This window comes from Melospiza melodia, chromosome 5 (assembly GCF_035770615.1).
Source record: "Melospiza melodia melodia isolate bMelMel2 chromosome 5, bMelMel2.pri, whole genome shotgun sequence".
Taxonomy (NCBI): domain Eukaryota; kingdom Metazoa; phylum Chordata; class Aves; order Passeriformes; family Passerellidae; genus Melospiza; species Melospiza melodia.
Window position 1 is genome coordinate 92,348,067 of NC_086198.1, and position 13,483 is coordinate 92,361,549.

General features: G+C 52.0%; 1 protein-coding gene across 3 annotated transcripts in view; it reads right to left on the bottom strand.

Annotated features, from left to right (window-relative positions):
• RNF24 (ring finger protein 24) overlaps positions 1-13,051 on the bottom strand; it is a 30,817-nt gene extending 17,766 nt beyond the window's left edge. Inside the window, exons 1-2 of one of the 3 annotated variants that reach the window (XM_063157883.1) lie at positions 13,004-13,051; positions 4,242-4,324 (exon numbers count right to left, since the gene is read on the bottom strand). The gene's annotated coding sequence lies outside the window, so the exon portion shown is untranslated. Of the gene's footprint in view, positions 1-4,241; positions 4,325-6,461; positions 6,988-13,003 lie in introns of those variants that run through there. The other 2 variants (XM_063157879.1, XM_063157882.1) reach the window with 2 other exon arrangements.
• Positions 13,052-13,483: the final 432 nt, after the last annotated feature.

Here is a 13,483-nt window from a genome sequence, read left to right on the forward strand (position 1 = left end):
GCAAGCCCTTCTGATTCCGGGCAGTTGAAGAAACAATTAATCCCAGAACTTTAAAACTGAAGAGAACCTTTAAGTGGGAAAATGTTTTTGCTGCCACTGGCAGAGAAACGTGCAGAAATGGGTCAGCTGCAGCTCCCATCACCCTCTGGAAAGCCAAGTTCTTTCTCCCAGCGCCGCTGGAAAAGCAAACCAGAGGTTTGCTCAGGGCTGATTTTGCAAGTTCCAGGAAAACAGGCAAAAATAAATAGAAAAAAAAATAAAATCAATAGCACAATTTAATACAGTCTGGAGGAGGGGGAAGGAGAGTTTGGAGAGCCCTGCCTGAGCTCCCATCAGGAATGAGAGAGTTGGGAATCACTTCCCAGGAGGGTTTGAAGCAGAGCTGGCAGAGCCTCTCTCAGAAAAACTCACACAAGCTGCCCAAGGACAGCTCCATTCACTGCTCAGAGATGAAATAACACTTGAGGAATTTTTCCCCTTTGGCCTTGGGGATTTGTAATTATTTTTCCCCCCCTTTTCCTGGCATGCAGTTCCAACAACATCACGACCTGGTGAGCTCACTCTTCCTCCCCAAAGTGTGGTGGGAAAGGATGTGCTGCTGCCTCCTCCTGCCCCCAGCCCTCTCTGTACTCCTGAGGTGACAAGAGGAGGCAGGAGCCATCATTTCCATTTATGGGCTGTTGGTGGCAGGACACACATTATTCAATTTGGGTGTATTTTAGCCCAAAAAGAGCAATGAGAGCACAGGCAAGTGGGAATAATCTCCCACCTCATTTGTGGTAGGTTTTCCTCATTCACAGTGTTCCTCAATAAACAGGTTCCTTGGGGAGCACAAATTGGAAACTCCATGAGAAGCACTCAGCCTACACAGCTGAAGGGTCAGAGCAGAGAAATTGGTGTGAAACACTCCAGAGAATTTGAAAATTCCTGGCTGATGACACAGAGCTGTGGGAAGCAATGGGGACTCCCAAAATATCACAAGAAGAAAAAAAAAAGAAAAAATCCCACTTTGATCAAGGCATCTTCAGGCTGAACCAAAACCAATCACTTTCCATGGAGCCAAAGAGCAACTTGCCCTCTCCACTGTAATACTGAGAAGCAGATGGATTAAACAACTTCCTAAAACCCTTTCCCCCCATTTCCAAAACTCCCTTAATGAAGGGAAAAAAAATAATGCTCAGTGCAGCACACAGGGATCAATAATCCTACAAAACCCTGCTGGAGATGAGCACCCTGAGGCAGTGATGGGATCACAGCTGCCAGCAGCCATCCTACAAAGGCAGCTGGAGGAGCCAAGCACAATTTGGGAACAGGAAGGCAGAAGGATCTAGCTGACACTAAATAAGGTTGCTAGGTTATGGATTTTTGTGGGGAGGGGCATAATCTGCAAGGGGATCCAGATGGCTGTAAAGCCTTGTGGTGGAAAAGCAGCATGAGGCCAGAGAGGGAAGAATTCCTCTTTATGCTGCTGCTGTCTGCTCCTGGGTCCTGGGTTTCACTCCTCAGGAATGCACTCTGAGGATCCTTTTAATTGCACCATTGATATTTGAGGTAAAAATTAAGAAGAAGAGGTAGCTGGATAGAGAAGAGTGAAAAAGCTGGTGACTAGATAGTGGGAAAAAGTCCCTAAACAACTCCCACAGAGCAGCCATTCCCCCAGGCCCCCTTTGATCCAGCCAGGTTTGGATTTTACAATCCTGACAGCCTTAAAAAGGCTCCAGGGAAACCCAGACAATCCCAAACCCCAGCCTGCTGGGAATTCACACCAATGCCACGTCACTGCTGTTTCCAATTTTTCCTAATCCTTCCAAAAAATGAGCTGCACACACAGTCCACCCTTTCCTGGTTTTGACACAAGTACTGGGATTTAGGGGAGCATTATTTATCATCCCTTCTCCTTTGCTAACAGAGACTGGAATGGTTTTGCAACACTTTACAGAGTCCAGCAAAAAACCTCCCGAGAGTCATAGGGAAACAGGACCAAAGCTGCTTCACCTCTATGGGACTGGCGCAAAAAAGGTGACTGCAAGGATGGAAAACCCCTCAAAATGTAGTTGGGAATGGAAAATGGAACTTTTCCACAGCCAGACTTGCACAACCAATTGAGGTGCTTGGAGAGAAACATTCACCAACCAACATTCACCATCTTTCTGTCACAGTCTCAGCACCAAAGGTGATGCCATGGGATATCATCCTTTTTCCATATTCTCCTGGAACTGTGGCCTGACCTTAGTGGGCTGCAGAAAATGAAGGTTCCTTAGTGAAGCACTGGCACAGGTTGTTTGAGAAGTTGTGGATTCCCCATCCCTGGAAATGTTCAAGGCCACGTTGGAGCAACCTGGTCTAGTGGAAGGTGCTCCTGTTCATGGCAGGGTGGTGGAATGAGATGGCCTTGAAGGGCCACTCCAACCTAAACCATTCCATGAGTCTGTGATTCTAAAATCCAGGTGTACCCATACCCCAGGAGTCTGCAACCAGGAGGTGATGGACAACCAGGTGTAAATTTTCAACATCACCTGCCCACACCCCTCCTTTGTCCAGGGATTCCTCAAAACCTGAGCCCTAAATAAGCAAAACCCCAATTTACAGCTGTGCTGCCGATGCACAACTTGTTTAAAAAACAAAGCAAAGCAAACCAAACACCTTCTGTGAATTACTTATAATTTACATTTTTCTTGCAACTGACTGAACAAAACCTGCTAAATATTTTCTGAGAGCTTCAAGGCTACAAAGTTAAAACCACCAGTGGGAATTTCGTGTAACAGTTTACTGTCAGATCTCCATGAATTCCTGGGTGCTGAATCACCTATTAGAAGGGAAAATCTATGAGTGGCACTGAGGGGATGGACAACCAGGTGTAAATTTTCAACACCACCTGCCCACACCCTTCCTTTGCCCAGGGATGCTGCTTCTTACAGGGGTTCCTCATAAACTGAGCCCTAAATAAGCAAAACCCCCATTTACAGCTGTGCTGTCGATGCACAACTTGTTTTCTAAAAATAGAAAAAAAGCAAACACCTTTTGTGAGTTACTTGAAATTTACATTTTTCTTGCAACTGACTGAAACAAAACCTGCTAAATATTTTCTTGCAACTGACTGAACAAAACCTGCTAAATATTTTCTGAATGCTTCAAGGCTACAAAGTTAAAACCACCAGTGGGAATTTCGTGTAACAGTTTACTGTCGGATCTCCACGAATTGAATTCCCGGGCGCTGAATCGCCTACTAGAAGGGAAAATATATGAGTGGCACTAAGGAGGTGGCTTAGCAACGAGCAGGCTGGCAGCTTCAAGTGGCTTTTTAAAGGTCAAGAGAGAACACGATGTCTGGAGCCCTCACGTTCCATTTTTTTTACTACAATTTAATGATATTTCTGGCCAGCTCAGTTATTAAATTGCCGCCTCGCACCAGCCAGCCACACATCTGTTACACCCAGGCTTTAAATTAAGACTTTCCCCTCCTAAATATCCCCTTTCAACCCATTCTCACCTTCAGCGAAGTGAAAAGCTTTGTCGGGATGAAACACAAGGAGAGGTCCCAGCACGGAGGGGATTTTTGGGAGGTGCTGCCGAGCAGCATCATTGAAATTCAGCGGGAGAAGCCGCTTTTCCTCGGCTCTGCGGGGGCTGCCATGTTAAATCACATTTGGATTCACAGTACAAGGCTGCTAAAATACCACCACGGCGCCTATTGGCACATTTCAATGAAAACGCCGTGGCCTCATTAGTAGAGTGGAAATTATGAGCTTGTCTTTGTATATATTTAAAAGCTTGCCTCTGAAACTCTACTGGGTCGGGGCCAGGAATTGCTGGCTCTGAGCTCCTACCACGCTGCAGTTCGGGATCGCTTTGCTCGCACAGGTCAAGCGACCACGCAGCCATCGACCCGGGAGAAAAGGCATTTAAAAAGTGCCCTGAGGGGAGAGGCAACAGGGTTTGAACTAAACCCTCCTCAACCCTCCTCCCTGTCAGCTCCCTGGTTAGGCAGCAAGTCCTAATGAAAGTGCAGGTTGTAATTAAAAGGATGCAGGAATGTGGGTGTGTGGAGTTTCATCCTGCTCCCAACAGTTGGGGTGAGAGCATCCCAGAAGCACCGTTCCCCTCTGGGGATGGACCACAAAAAAAACCCAAATCCTTTGAAATGAGGGGCAAACTCGTGAAATAACAGGGATCTGATGCTCTCCAGATGGGAATTTGCAAGTGTCTGTGAAGGAAAACTTTGGGCTCAGCTCCCTACTTACCTGCACGGGCGCCGCAACGCAGCCAAGCCACGCAAACCCAACGTGTCAGCTTGAACAGCTACCGTGCTTTGGTACCAGGGATGCTGGAAGAAAAGAGAAAAACACCCTAAAAATTGCACAAAAATCCAGAGGGAGCAAGGGAGAGGATGAAGACATGGTTTTTAAATTTGCAGAGGCTCCCAGAAATTGCTTCAGCTCTTGGTAACAGCACAGAGATCCCCTTTTAAAACACGGCGATGACGTTACGTGGCAGAGAAAGAATGGGGGGGAGGCTTGGCTAATCCTCACAATTTTATAAGCATCTGAGACACTAATCCCTTGATCTCATTGAAAGGGATTAGAATGACTCCCTTGCCAGGAAATTTAAGAAGTTTTCTACCAGATGTAAACAAAAGCACGGAGCAGCCCGCAGAGATGGCTGCCACACAGCGAGCGCTCACAGAGAAATCTGCATCTGGGCTGGTTTTGGGGTGGAAAAGGGGGATTTCCATCACAGTGTCTGGAATGATGTGGGTATCCAAGGCAAGCCAGATCAGTCCATCCACAGAAGGCTCAAGACAGGATCCCATCCTGGGCAAGAAACTTGCCATGGCTTCACAACTCATCTTTGGGCTCCAACTCTTATGGGAATGGATGCTTCAGCTAAAAAAAAAAAATAAAAATCCATCCCAACCACCTGACTTGTTCTGCATTGGCCTAGGAAAACATCATTTTAAGAATAAGAAAAAAATATCTGAGCAACAAAACAAGTTGTGCCCAGCTACACAGCAGCCTTCATCCACACAGCTCTGTGGTCAAGACCAGGATTTAATAAAGAAAATAAAACATGGCACCCTCATGGGAACAGACTGGGATCTGCTGCTACCCTCACAACGAGTGATTCATAATATTGAAGAATAAATTATTTGACTTAGAAGATGAAGCAGGCAATGTGCAATCTGGGGTTTGATATCAAGCAGTTTGCTACTAAGTTGGATGTGCCAGCTCAGAACATCAATAGCTGAGATAAATCAAACCTAAAGGAAACAGAAAGGACTCACGGGATCCTTTAGAGAGGGAAAACAACTTTTGTTAGAAAACAGAAGTTTTCTAAGAAAGAAACGAAACTTTTGTCAGCGTTTATTTTAAATTCCATCCAAAGAAGAAACTAAAGGGACTCAAGTTCCAACCTCAGTATAAACAAGACTACAATTTCATCAGCTTCTCTTAAAACCCCTCCTTTTGGAGGTGCCTGAAAGGATGGCAGCAGAATCCCTCTTCTCCAGCACATTTTTCTACAGGACCATATAATTTTTAAATTTTAGGCACCAATACCCACCATCCCCACTGCAGTCCCAACTCCCTGCAAGACTCCCACTCCCAGCTTTAGCATCAAAGGCTGGAATAAACCACCTGATGTCAGGCTTGTCTGCAGCTCCATCCCTCATCCCAGGCCTTTCCCATCATCTCCCTGACCTGCTCCTCCTGCTGCATCACTGGCAGCTGCATGGGGAAGATGCTTCAGGAACAGGAGGACACAAGGAGGAAGCTCCAAGAATGGTCAGAAGCACACGACAGCTCAGCATCCCTCAGGCAAAGCCCCAGTTGAGAAAATGATCCATTTTTCCTGCCTTTACTCCCAAACAACGCTCAGAAACATGGTGAGAGTCTGTTGGTGTGAATGCCAAGCAAGACTGGGGCGCAGGGCTCAGGTGACAGACACCCAACCTACAACAGCACCACCAGACAGGCTCCAGCCAGCTCATCCCAATTTAATCAGCCCTCAACATCACACAATCCCATCCCACTTCAGATGGCCACCACCACCACCACAAGCCTTATTTTTTATCTCACACGCCAAGGGAGAAAACACCGGGTCTAAGGGGTCTAATCCAACACTTCTCAACTAAAAAGCGAAAGAAAAACCCCAACCCCGCAGCTTGGTTTGAGCAGAGCCAGGAAATTGCCTCGGGGGAAGCCCAGCCCAGGCTGGCGACGGGTTTTTACAGGGAACAATAGGAAAATGGGAGTCGCTAAAGCGCCGAGGGACTGTTTGCCTGCTCGGGACAAAGCTCTGCGAGGAGAGAAGTTGAACTCGATCCCTACAATCCGAGAGGCCCGGGCAGCGGGAGGCACGATCCACTCGATCCACTCGGGTGGATTTGTTGTAGTTGAAGCTGTCGGGTGGGAGACTCTGATCCCTTCAGCTCAGTTCTGATTTGGCTTCACGCACTTTCTTACCTGCCGGGCTGCTCCTCCTGGATTTCAAGGACCAGCGGGTGAGCTGAAATGCCCTGGTTTAATGCCTGGGAAGCTGCACGGTCACGGAGCTCTGGTGTTTTCCCCAAAATACTCCCATACACCAAGAAGCTGGGAAATTCACTCCTGCTGCACAGGCTGGGAGAGGCAGGAATCAGGAGGGCAGCTCCCTCCTGCTCAGCACTTTCAGTTTCTCTCTCCAAGCACTCTCCTGGCACAACTTCCTCTAAAGCGCTTTGCGAGTGAAAAGCTGCATTAGTGGTGGGATTAATCCTCTGAGGGGATAATAAAATCACAGAATCATGGAATCGTTTAGGTTGGAAAACCTTCTAAGGCTAAGCCAGCACTGCCAAGGCCTTCACTAACCCAGGCACCCAAGTGCCACATCCTCACGGCTTTTAAATCCCTCCAGGGACGGTGACTTCAGCCCCTGCCACGAAAACGTGGTGTCAAAGGCCTTGCCAAAGTCCAGAGACACACCCAGGGCCCCTCCTTCACCTGCCAAAACAGGTCACCTTGTCACACAAGGAGATCAGGTCGGTCAGGCAGGACCTGCATGTCACAAACTCACACTGGCTGCTCCAGATCCTCTGATTGCCCTGCTGGTGCTTCGGGAAGGCACTCAGGGTGATCTGCTCCTGTCACCTGACTGACAGCCCTGTAGTTCCCCAAATCCTCCTTCCCGTCCTTCCTGTAGCTGTGTGTGTCACATCTGCTCACTTCCAGTCACTGGGACCTCCCAGTTAGCCAGGGCTGCTGGGAAATCATGGAAAGTTACCCCCATCCATTGCAGCAATCCATTTGTTTGAGTCATTACACAGCTCTCCTGAAGCACAGTGGCTTCCAGATCCTTCTCCTGTGGGTGACCATGTGCAGATGCACTTCAGTTGGGTTTTTGGAGAAGTCCCAGTTCCTCTGTGAGCATTCTCAGGGGCTTTCATGGTTTCCAACACATCAATAATCCTTGTGGCTGTGCTGCCACATGGATCTCCATCCCCTTCCTCCTTGGAGACAGCACACTGAAGGACATGCTGTCCCTCAAACACTGGGAAGGGCCTCCAGGATTTTCCCACACAAAGATCCTTTTCCCCCTTGGAGCCAGGAGAACCCAAGTTCTTCAGCAGTGTGGTGTCCTGCAAACCCACCCAAAAACAAAACTAAAGCAAAATAAGGCTGAAGAAGTCATTCCTTCTTGCTCCTCACACCCACAGTCCTGAAGATGAAGGAGAAAAAGCAGGATATCCCTGCCTAGGCTTCCCACTACCCTGCCCTTGCTGCTCCTCCTGTTTCTCAATGTCTGTGCTTTTTCCACAGCCTGATCCAGCTGCAGTTCCAGCACTGGAGCAATGTGAGACCTCACAGCCTTCAGCAACACTGAGCCAGCTGCTTCCAGCTGATTTGGTCCATGAGCTCCTGCTGTCCATCTGCTCATTGGCATTAGGGCCAGGCTTGTCTCCTCTCACCATCCCTTCAGCACTGACACCATTCCTGAGCAGGACACCTCCACACGTGGCTTTAGGAACCCTTTAGGATTGTTTTTTGTTCTTTGATGGAATTTAAACATGCCAGACAAGTAGAAAAATGACACATTCCTTGTGTTACTGAACATCCAAAAATGACACAGCTCCACCTCCAGCAGGCACAACTGCATCCCAGGATGGTGGAACAGGCCCTGCTCCAGCCCACTGTCAATGCCAGGGCTTTTCCATCCCTCAGGTCAGGAAGCAAATCACCACTGCCCACAGCTGCAGCAAAACCGCATGGGTTTGGATCCTCTCCTGAGGCGTGTTTTCCATGGGATTGCTGGCATTCCTTGTTTTCCACGGGATCACTGACATTCCTTGTTTTCCATGGGATCCCTGGCATTCCTCGTTTTCCATGGGATCCCTGGCATTCCTTGTTTTCCATGGGATCGCTGGCATTCCTTGTATTCCATGGGATCCCTGGCATTCCTTGTATTCCATGGGATCCCTGGCATTCCTCGTTTTCCATGGGATCCCTGGCATTCCTCGTTTTCCATGGGATCGCTGGCATTCCTCGTTTTCCATGGGATCGCTGGCATTCCTCAATGCAGTGAACAGCACCCGGCGGGCTCAGGCAATGACTGGGCTCATTCACAGTTAAGCCGGGCTCAGGCGATGATTGGGCTCACTCACAGTTAAGCCGGGCTCAGGCGATGACTGGGCTCACTCTGGGCTCACTCACAGCTAAGCCGGGCTCAGGCGATGACTGGGCTCTCTCTGGGCTCTCTCGCAGTTAAGCCGGGCTCAGGCAATGACTGGGCTCACTCTGGGCTCTCTCGCAGTTAAGCCGTGCTCAGGCTATGACTGGGCTCTCTCTGGGCTCTCTCGCAGTTAAGCCGTGCTCAGGCGATGACTGGGCTCTCTCGCAGCTAAGCCGGGCTCAGGCGATGACTGGGCTCTCCCCTATCACACATCATCACTGATGCCGCTTTAGAGCCCTGTCAGCGGCTCGGGGTGGGGACACCAGGACGGCCACTCCCAGCCCGAGTCTGAGCGGTTCCAGGCCAACAGTGCCAGCAGAGGGAATGGCTGTGACGGCCGATCTTATCTTGTGTCAACAACACTCAGCTTTAAGGGGAATGATTGCGGGAAGAAAAACAAACAAACCCAGCTCGGGCACACCAACCGCTGCTGAGACCGACCGGGGGAGCTTCAACCCCCCAAAACACCCTCCAGGATTCCACACCAACGATCCAAATTGGTCCAAACTGGCTGAGGACCAGCAGAAGGATCTGCACCTCCTGCCTCGGCCCCAAGGACAGGCTTGTTTGGGTTTGCTGTGCAGCAGGAGCCTGGCGAGCTGGGGGAGGATCACGGCTCAGCCCTGTCATCCCAAGGCAGAAGGTTCCAGGTGCAGGTGGTGGGAACAGGAAACGAGCACCAGCTGTGCCTCTCCCCACCTTTTCCACATCCAGGTGTTTCATGGCTGTGAGGGAATCACTCACAACACATCATCTGCCACACAGCCCCAGTGGAGGTGACAGCAGGTCACTGGCAGGGGTGACCCAAAGAGATGCTCCAGAAGCACAAAAGCCCTGCTTGCAAAGCCACGAGTCCTCCTGTAATCCCACACATCATCTAGTCCAGGAAGCAGCTGGAAGTTGGCTCTTCTTGGCTCCAACCTCCAGGCTTGGTTCAGATCCACAATCCTGAGCAGCTCTGCTGCTTCCTCACCATGGAATCCTCCTCCTTCTCCTCCTCATCACCTGCCTCTCCCCAGGACAGGGCCAGGACCACTCTCCAGCCAAGAACAGTGGCAACAACCAGCAGCCATCACATTATTTCCAATGTGGCACACAGCATTCCTCATCTGAAGGTCCAACAGATCCCACAACATTCAGAGCACGCTGACCCCAAAGGTGTCCTTCATGGCTGGTCCATCAGAGTTATCTCCAACCACATCTGGAGGCCTGGGATGCACAGGCAGGAAGTTCCAGCAGAGCTGACCCAACTCCACATCTTGTTCTCCCCAAATCTGACACGGCCTTTGGCCAAACAGCAATGGCAGCAACACAAGCAGCACACCTGGAGCGTCCCAGCCTTGGTGAATGGGGACAAAATCAGCAAACCAGAGCTGAGCAGTGGTGGAACAGAGGCTGTGGGAGGCTGTGGAGGGGATTTCCTCCAGCAGCAAGGCTGGGAGATGTGGGAAATCACCACCCCACACACCTCCAGCAGCTCCATCACCCGCCCAGGATCAGCACCACCATCTGCCAGCACAGCCCTGTGCCCTGGTAACAGGATCACACTGCTGCTCCTGTCTGCCTCTGCCACAAAGGGCTGGAAGCATTTATTTCCCCTTTTTTAATAGGTTTTAAATACCTCAATTAGTGCATTTTGGGTTCCTTCCACATTGCCCCCAAGCAGTTCTTCTGTCAGGGGCTCTATCCTTCCACTGCTCATTATTAGTGGGGCACGGGGTTGTTATTTTTTCCAGGCCAGGGGCCAAATGTGTATTTAATTTTTGCTCCAGATGGCACAGCACTCCAGATGCATCAGCTGGAGCATCGAACCTGCATGAATAAAGTAATAGAGCAAACAACATGATTTACTCAGGGGCTGTTTGACACGCTTAAGGTGCTTTGTGTACATCTGTTGTGTAAAAAAAAAAAATAGCATTCAAATGAATTCAGATGATGGTTTCATTGTTAAACCCAACACCTGAGGGAAATGAAACAGCAGTAGGAATCTAAAAAATAATGATGATGATAATAGTATTAGAACTTATATTTTGCTAATGTCAAGTCAAGGATTTTTTTTAAAAAAAAAAGGTTGATTTCAGCCATCTCTGCTGAGCACAGGGTTTTGTTCACCTTCCTCTGTCCCCAAAGCTGCTGCTGGCAATGGGTGTTGAAAACCAGGGTCAGAGTTCTCCCAGGAGAAGGGCTGGTGATGCCAGATTGCAGCGTGGTGCTGAGAGTTTATGGCTCTGCTCACCCGAGGAGATGCAAGGAGGACACCAGAGGACAACCACGAGATGTTCCAGTTATGCTTCTGGCAAATTCACCCCGTTCCCAGAAAGCTGCTGCATCCCTCTGGCACAGCCTGCAGCCAGGATGTGCTCCCTGCAAACTAAAGCACCCAAAATAACTCAGAATAGGAGGAAAAAAAAAAAAAAAAGAGAGAGAGACATGGAGTAGTCGGGTTTATCTGCCCGGGCACATGAATAGCCGCCGTGTAAAAACCAGCTGAGCCCGCAAACGCTTGGAAACAAAGGGATGGCAGGGGGGAGGTGTCTTTTTGTGCCTGGCTTTGCTCCGTTCAGAGCATCCTTGGGCTGCGAGAGCCCGTCCTGGCGGCACCCGAAACAAAGGAAAGCCGGGAGCTGTAGGCAGGAGCCAGCTGGGGAAAACCGGGACGAGGAGGAGGAGGAGAAGGAGGAGGAGGAGGAGGAGGCACCCGCATCGCCCTCCCCGGCAGCTGCGGAGCCGGGCTCGCGTGTTGCCGAACACGTTATCCATGGCAGGAAACTCGAGATCAAAGGCGAGGAGCGTGCCAGAGCAAGATGTCATCCAAGCCTCCTGCCAAAGGTGTGCAGGGAGGGGGAAGCACCCCCAGACACACACGCTGGCACATCCGACCCAGCTCGCTCGTGGGGTGACCGAGACCCACGGCGTGCCCTCCCTCCTCCGCGCAGCCCGGCCAAGACAAAGCCTGAACCGAACAAACAAAATAAAACCAAAACCCCAAACCGCAGGAGGTGCATTTTTACCCGTGCGTTTCCAGTCCCCAGGGTCCCACGCAGGTCCCCGGCCAAAGCGGCGGCCGCAGGGAGGGCGCGGACGTGGCAGGAACAGCAGCCCAGTGTAACTCCGAAAAAGCAGCTTTTCCCATTTCTGGGTGGCTTTTTTTTTTTTTTTTTTTTTTTTTTTTGTATGTTTTTGGTTTTCTTTTAAAGCAGGAGAAACCCGCAGCGTCCTGTCTCGGCCCCAGGAAAGCAAGGGGACGTGTCTGATTCCAAGCCAGCGGCCACTGGGAACAGAGGTGACCTGGGGACCCTGAGCCCGGCGTGGGGTGGGACCCCCAGGAGCTCCCCGTTATCAGGGGGTCCAGGCAGGATGGGGACATGTCCCCTGTCCCTTTGTGCCACCCCAGCATCCCTCCGGGGTGATGCAGCCCCAGTCCATGGCTCCAGCCTCGGGGCTGTCTCCTCTGCCCCACAAGCGGGACCTTATGGCAGCCCTATAGTGCTGCCCCAAGACCTCCTGAGAGTGCCCCCTTTGGGGTCTGCAGGGACGTGGGGGCGGCTCCATTGCCCTGTGAAGGTCCCTGTCCCCGAGGGGAGTGTGGAGCAGAGAGAGACGGACAGAAAGAGCGGGACCCTGTCCCCCATGGGAGCTGCTGTGGAGGGGGTGCCGCTGCCCCACAGCGGGGGAGGATGGAGGGGGAGCCCTGTCCCACAGGGCACGGCACAGAGAGAGGGTCCTGCCCCACAGAGGGCTGGAAAACAGACCCTGCCCCACAGAACAAGGCACAGAGAGAGGGTACAGCCCAAAGAGCAGATGGAGGAGGGACCCTGTCCCACAGCACAAGGCACAGAGTGAGGGTACAGCCCAAAGAGCGGATGGAGGAGGGAAGCTGCCCCACAGAACAAGGCGCAGGGAGAGGGGATGGAGCAGACCCGTCCCTACAGAATAAGGCGCACGGAGAGGGTACAGCCCAAAGACGGGATGGAGGAGGGACGCTTCCCTACAGATCAAGGCACAGGGAGAGGTCCCACCGCACAGAAGGGCTGCAAGAGGGTCCCTCCCCTACAGAACAAGGCACACAGGGAGGGTCCTGTCCAAAGCGCAGCTGCAGGACGGACCCTGCCCCACAGAGCGCTGCACAGGGAAGGGACCCCAGGCACACAGGGGGGATGCAGAGCGCTCCCTTCCCCACAGAACACGGCACAGCGAGGGGTCCCACCCCACACAGGGGTCCCCAGAGCGGGTCCCCTCCCCTCATCCGGGGGGCTCAGGTCCTCCGGCCCCCCAGGGGGCTCTCGCCCCCCGCACTCACCCGCCGCCGCCGCGCCGTCCCGCCGGGGCTCGCCCGCCCGCACCGCCCGGCCCGGGCAGGACCCGGATGGAGCCGCCCCGCCCCGCCCGGAGCCGGGCACGGCCTCGCCGCGCGCACCGCGCATGCGCCGAGGGGGACGGGGCGGGGCCAGGGGACATGAGGGGACAGCGCGAGGGGAGGGGGGACAGGGGTGACGCGGGGACAGGATGGGACACGGGGACAGGGTGGGACAAGGAAAGCAGGTGGCGAGGAATGACGGGAAAGGGATGATGGGACAGGGGAAGGTGACAGAGGTGATGGGGCGTGACGCGAGTGACGGGGGTGACAGAGAAAGGAGGTGGCGGACGGTGACACGGGGAGGGGATGGGACAGACAGAGGTGACGGAGGGTGGACACGGGGCAGGGAGTGACTGTGGGGGCGTAAGGAGACATTGCAGTGACACTGGGTAGAGGAGACGGGGATGGTGTAGTGAGGACTTA